Source organism: Pelodiscus sinensis, chromosome 19 (assembly GCF_049634645.1).
Source record: "Pelodiscus sinensis isolate JC-2024 chromosome 19, ASM4963464v1, whole genome shotgun sequence".
Taxonomy (NCBI): domain Eukaryota; kingdom Metazoa; phylum Chordata; order Testudines; family Trionychidae; genus Pelodiscus; species Pelodiscus sinensis.
The window spans coordinates 27,870,997-27,877,553 of record NC_134729.1 but is presented as its reverse complement, the minus strand read 5'-3'; the positions used below and the strand labels follow the sequence as shown (position 1 = coordinate 27,877,553).

At 52.4% G+C, this 6,557-nt stretch overlaps 1 protein-coding gene across 3 annotated transcripts in view; it reads left to right on the top strand.

The window, feature by feature from the left end:
• The first annotated feature begins 1,404 nt into the window (after window positions 1-1,404).
• SCAMP4 (secretory carrier membrane protein 4) overlaps window positions 1,405-6,557 on the top strand; it is a 39,755-nt gene continuing 34,602 nt past the window's right edge. The window contains exon 1 of one of the 3 annotated variants that reach the window (XM_075903226.1): window positions 1,405-1,505. The gene's annotated coding sequence lies outside the window, so the exon portion shown is untranslated. Of the gene's footprint in view, window positions 1,581-6,557 lie in introns of all 3 variants that reach the window. The other 2 variants (XM_075903227.1, XM_075903225.1) reach the window with 2 other exon arrangements.

Sequence of the window (6,557 nt, the reverse complement as noted above, 5' to 3'; positions counted from 1 at the left end):
CAGAAAATACCGGACACCTAAAGTGTCTGGTATTTTCTGATTTTTTTTCCCTGCTAGGAGGTGAAAACACCAAACACCTGGCAACCCTACGACACTCTCTACCGGGCTCCCCCCACAAGGCGTTTGTCTTATGGCTGGAAAGAAAAACAAAATGGCCACCAGCAAAAAAAAAAAAAAAAAAAAAAAGCCTCTTCTTAAAGGGGCCATGCTGATTTTTTAATTTTTAATTTTTTTTTTGTTTGCTTAATAACTGCTGTCGGGGGCCTTTCCCCCCCCCCATGTCTTTTTGGGGGTGGTGGTTCAGTATATTTGGTTAAACTATCTGGCAACCCTACCCACCACCACAGAGAAGTGGGGTGCAGTGGGCCTGGAGAGGACTGCAGGGCAGAACAGAGCAATCTGCCAGGCCGCTGTGGCTCCCACTGCCGCAGTGCGTGCGGGCAGAGACCAACTCCTGCTGCTGTCCCACACCAGGCCCTGCCCCCCATAACGACCCGGCTTGTGTTGCTGAGGTGAAGGGGCTTCAGCAAGGTGGCCCATGGGGGTTGCCTGGGGCAGAGGTGGAGGGTTGCCTCATGCCCAGCACTGCCCGAGGGATGGCCCTCGCTGCAGCACTGGGAGGGGAAAACATCCGTCACTCTTGTATATCCACCTTCCCGAGAGGGGGCTGCTGGAGGAATAGTGTTCACGCTCACTCTGGCTCTGTCTGCAGGCTTAAGCCGGTGCATTGCGGGGGTGGGCTGTTCACACCTAGGGTTGCCAGGTGTCTGGTTTTCACCCAGACAGTCCAGTAATTGCGTCTTCTGTGTGGTAAAAAAACCCAGAAAATACTGGCCATGTAAAACGTCCCGTATTTTCTGTTTTCTTCTTGGACAGAAGGCCAGTGGGGTCATTTTTCCCCTGCCGCATCTGGTGGGGGCGGGGAGAGCAGGGAGCGTGGGAATTTAAAGGTGCAGCACCCTTTCTTGGTTTTGTGTTTTTCTCAAAAGTTCGGTTTCCATTTTGGGGAGGGGGGGGGTTGCTCAACCAACGCTTTCCCTGCCATGTTCGGGATTTTTGGTGATGGTATCTGGCAACCCTAGCCAGCCCCAGCAGGCCGAGGAAGGTGCCTTGTCAGGAGAGGTGTCTCATGGCCCAGGAGCTGCAGGGCGCAAAGCCAGCAGGGGGGGGGGGGGCAGGTGCCTGCCCCAGCCATGACCCAGCAACCCCCAGGCCCAGGCAGGCCCTGGCTCCGCCTTCGCAGCCTCCCTCCTAAAATTGTCCCCCGCCGGCTGCCGTAGGCCAATTCGCGCCTGGCTTCAGCCCACACTCCTGGGCCCACGCCTCGCTCACATGCTAGCGGGGGCGGCCCCGCCCCTTGCCGCCGCGGGGCATGCTGGGAGAGGTAGTCGACCTCGCCGCTCCGGCCGCGGGGATACGCCGTGGTGGGACTACAAATCCCAGTGCGCCTCGCGGCTGTTGCTAAGGTCTGGCGGAGCCGAGGGCCCGGCTGCTGATGCGCTGAGGTAGGGGCGACCGAGCGCGGGGGAGCTGCCCCCAGCGGGCAATAGCCTGGCGGCCGGGAGCAGCCCCTAGGCCTGGTTAGTAACGGGGTCCCCCGGCCGGCGAGTGGGGGAGGGGTGGAATGAGCCCCCCCGTCCAGTCGAGCAGTTAATGGGGGGGGGGGGTTGCAACCAAGCCCCCCCCCCCAGCCCAAGTGAGGTCACCGGGAGACCCCTCCCCCCGCCCTCCAGAAAACCAGCAGCGCCCTGGGGCTGCTGCCTGCCTGCGTGTCCCCACTGAGGGGGGGGGAGCCGGGGGGGGGGGGTGCGACCGCCTGGCCTGTGGCTGCAAGTGACCCTGTTGCACGGGGGGGGGGGGCAGTTGAGCTCTTCCTGCACCAGGGCTGTGTCTGCACTGGGCCACTGTACAAAATCAGCCGCTATTCCGGAAAAACTGTTCTGCTCCCGCTCGGGCATAAGTCCTTATTCCGGGACACTGTTCTGGAAAAGGGCCAGTGTGGACAGCCCAGTAGTCTTTTCCGGAAAAAAGCCCCGATCGCGAAAATGGTGATCGGGGCTCTTTTCCGGAAAAGCGCGTCTACATTGGCCGCAGACGCTTTTCCGGAAAAGCAGCCTGCCAATGTAGACGCTCCTTTTCCGGAAAAACTGAAAATGGAATAGTATTCTGTTTTAAGCAGTTCCGGAAATTCATGCCAGTGTAGACACAGCCGGGGTGTGTCTAGACTGGCCAGTTTTTCCAGAAAATCAGCTGCTTTTCTGGAAAAACTTGCCCCCTGTCTACACTGGCTGCTTGAATTTCCGCAAAAGCGCTGACGATCTCATGTAAGAAATCAGTGCTTCTTGCGGAAATACGATGCTGCTCCCGTTCAGGCAAAAGTCCCTTTTGTGCAAAGCTTTTGTGCAAAAGGGCCAGTGTAGACAGCTCAGATTTGTTTTCAGCAAAAAAGCCTCGATGGCGAAAATGGCGATCGGGGCTTTTTTGCGGAAAAGGGTGTCTAGATTGGCCACGGACGCTTTTCCGCAAAAAGTGCTTTTGCAGAAAAGCATCCGTGCCAATCTAGGCGCTCTGTTCCGAAAATGCGTTTAACGGAAAACTTTTCTGTTAAGCATTTCTGGAAAATCATGCCAGTCTAGACACAGCCGGAGTGTACAGCAAGTAAGAGGTGTGGGAGTGCTGTCTTGTATGCATTGCAGGGGCGAGGACAGCTTGGTTGTACGTGCATGCGAGGGGCAGTTACATCTAACGCATGGGGGATTTTGCACATGGGATGGTTGCAAGAGTGGAAGATTTTTCAGCATGTCTTCGGCACTAGTAGTTCCACATGTGAACCTCGGTATAGGGGAATGCTTTTCCTGCCCTTCCCCATTATTTTCTTACTGCAATACCTTTTGCTAAATATGTAATGAAACTCTTTCTTTCATGCTGTACTAATGAGACTTTTATGGCGTGTTTTCTGCTCTAGGCATTTGACATGTAAATAATTGGAAACTATTTAATTTTGTGTGGTTTTAAATTTTATTTTGAGTGTTTGCTGTAGAGATTCGATTTGCTAGGCCAGTCTGAGTAGTTGTAACACAGTGTGATGGCACAGAAACATATATAAACCACATCTCCTTCTCTGCTCTGGGGCCTACTCCTGCAAATCTCTTACTCATGAGTAAAGTTTATTCACAGGAGTAATCTTACAGAAACCAATGTCTGTCTTCCATATTTCTGTAGCCGTATCCCATCTACTGCAGTAGGATATAGAGCTGTAAATAGTCCACAAGAGATATGGGAAAAATTCCTCCAGATCTGGTATTGTGTTGGACTTCCATGAAGTGCCTTCCATAAAGTTAGGGATGTGGAGGACTAGTAGACTATCCAGTAAGCAAATGCTTATCAGATAGTCAACAGGATAGTCAACTAGTCTCTCCCCTCCCTGCCTTGCTGGCAGCAATGGGGGGGGGGAAGAAGAGGGGTACTTTAAAGTGGCATCACCGCTTGAAGCCTGGCACCAGACCGTTTGCAGGCCAGGGCCACTTGGGGTATCCCCAGGCTGTATGCAGCGTTTCAAAGCGGCAATGCCCTGTGGAGCCCAGGATCAGACTCCCCAGCTGACTGCAGGCTCTGTGCGGTGCTGTCACTTTGAAATGCCAGGGAGCCTGGGATCAGCCGCAGCTGACCCCAGGCTCCATGCAGCGTGCCAGCTTTGGAATGTATGAGAGTCTCCTGCTGGGGCTCTTGCGCATTTCAAAGTGGAAGTGCCCACATGGTGCCCGGAGTCTGTGGGACTTCCCCCTGGCCCTGGGTACCATGTGGTGTTCCAGCTTTCAAATTTGCATTTTAAAGGCGGAACACGGAAGTGCTTATTGACTAGTCGAGTCGTCGATGGAAATTCCATCGACGACTCGACTAGCAAATGAATTGCTACTCAACATCCCTAAAAGTGACACACACACAAAGCAAGGGCACATGAAGTGAGGTGCATGTTGATTGCGCACAGCATTGACTGTAAAAGCCATATGCTCCCTCTGCATCCAATCAGAGCGCTGCTACGGATCAGTCCACACCCCTTCAAATTCTAGGTGCACAAGCACAGTTAGCAGAACTGCCCTATCTCGTGAGATTGTCTTGCTTACTACGATCTTGTGGCCCACTGAGATGGTAGGCTGCTCATGTGGCCCACTCACTGTCCTAGGGTGCCCGTTGCTGCCCTAGACTGTCTAATGCAGTGTTTCCCAATTGGTGCTCCGTGGAACCCAGCACTCTCCCGCCCTCTCTGAAAGAGAGAGAGCCGGCTAGCCAGCTTCTTAAAGAAGCAGCATGCTTGTTTCCTGTTCCTCCCTGGAGACGCAGAGGCATAGGGAGGCGGGGGCAGAGGGAACAGTTGCTCCCGGCCGGCACACTAGGGGGGTGCCAAACAGGAGTGACCCCACATGACCCACAGCGGGGAGGGAAGCACTTCCCCTCTCCAAAGGAGTCGGCGTGCGCTGCCTGAACAGCTGGGGCTATGGCACCCGGCAACTTAGTTCCACCGCCCTTCTGACCTCCCCCCTTGCCCTTCTGACCTCCCCCCTTCCCCACGCAGGAGACCCGGGTCTGTGCAGCTCCAACTGTGCAGGCAGTACGCTCTACCCTGGGATTCACCGTGCCTTCCTCCCCACCCCTCCTACCACCCCCTCCCCCCGGCAGGACGGCATCGTGGAAGTAAGTTGCTGGAGTGCAAGAGCCCCTGCTGCTCAGGCAGCGTGCACGCCAGCTGTTTGGGGAGGGGAAGTGCAGTTGCACACTTCCCGTAACCCAGAGGTGCTGCAGCAGCCCCTGTCCCCAGCCCCCAGCAGCCCCTGTCCCCAGCACTAGCAGCACCTGTCCCCAGCATCCAGTACCACCCTGTCCCCGGCCCCAGCACCTTGCCACCCACTGCAGCACTGAGCACCACCCTGTCCCTGACCCTAGCACCCTGCCACCCATCCTAGCACCCTGCTACCCATCCTAGCACCCAGCAGCACCCTGTTCCTTGTCCCAGCATCCAGCCACCCTCCCCAGTGCCCAGCAGGACCATGTCCCTGACCCCAGCACAGTTGGGACTACATTAGTGAGGCTTGGGGGAGGGGGGGTGTTGCATCTCACTCGTGTGGCCCCAACTGACTTTTCTGTGGATCAGTGACCCTTGACTCAAAACCAGTTCCTCACCCCTCTCATAAATAAAGAAAATGCTAAAACCTTTTGAGTTTGACATAATATTTTATTTAAAAATGAAGCCTGGCCAACATGCCCCCAATTGGGGCCAAATCCCCATCTCACTGCAGCATCATAATTCTCCTACAACACCTGACCCCAAATCTGGAACAAGAGCCAGTGGCTGGAAGTTGAAGCTAGACAAATTCAGATTGGAAATAAGACACATTTTGAAGAGTGAGGGTAATGAACCATGGAACAAGTGTGGTAGATTCTCCATTGCAGACACATTTTAACGCAAGAGTCGCTATTTTTTTAAAAGGCCTGCTCTAGTGAAAACAGGAATTAATGAATGGAAATGATATGGCGTATTATCCAGGAGGTCAAATTAGATGATCAGCAGTCCCTTCTGGACTTACTGTCTATGATTATGAATCTAAAAATCTCAGGTTAGCATCCTAACAGCTGGAATGTCCTTTCACTGATTTTTTTATTATTATTATTTCTCTCAGCTTGAAGAAATGGGCAAACAGTGAGAAATAAATCTGATTTAAAGTTTTCACCTCTGACAGCCTAAGATATTAGTAACAAGAGGTAAAGAAATACATTTATTTATGACCTGCAACTTTAAAGGAGGTGTATTCCTTTAACGCTTCCTGTGCAGAGAACAGCGTCCTGTTTCTTACGTTTTTAAAACAGAAAATGTTGCCCTCAACAGGACACAAGGGCATTTTTGTATTTTTGAAATTGAGACAGTAGCAGCTTTCATTGAACCCCATCTTGGTTTTGTGAGTCATGTGAATTGGACTGTAAGTCTTGAGTTATTCATGTTTGCTTATGAGCATAGTGGAAAAGGAAAGTGCATTTTCCAGCCAGGCTTACTTTAATACTCTCCCTCCCCACAAGATGGATTTTATATTGAAATGTCTTGGCTGCAGAGAGTGGTGGAGGATGCATTTTTAATCTGTTTTAAGAAGTTTCTATATGAATGTACATATAGAGGCAGCAAGTAGGGGGAGCAACTACTAATTGCTTCTATCCCTAGAGCTGTGGTGGTGTTTTTACATTGGAAAACAGCCTTTCTGGAGTGCAGACACTGACTTCAGTGAGAGTACTTGTGTGAGGAAGAGTTGCAGAACAGGGCAGCCTCCTGTAGTCACTCCTGTGCTTGTGATATAAAATCGTAAGTGAGATCCCGCAAAACTCTGAGCTTGGACTACACTGAAAATGTAGGTTGATAGTTATCTTCATCAGGAGTATGTGACAGCACTGCCGTACACACCCTTTGAGTGCCATAGTTGTGCCAGTGTAAGCCCCAGGGTAGCTGCTGCCATGTTAACAGAGGCATTCTTCTGTTGACCTTGGGAGGTGGGGGTCTATACCACAGTAAAATC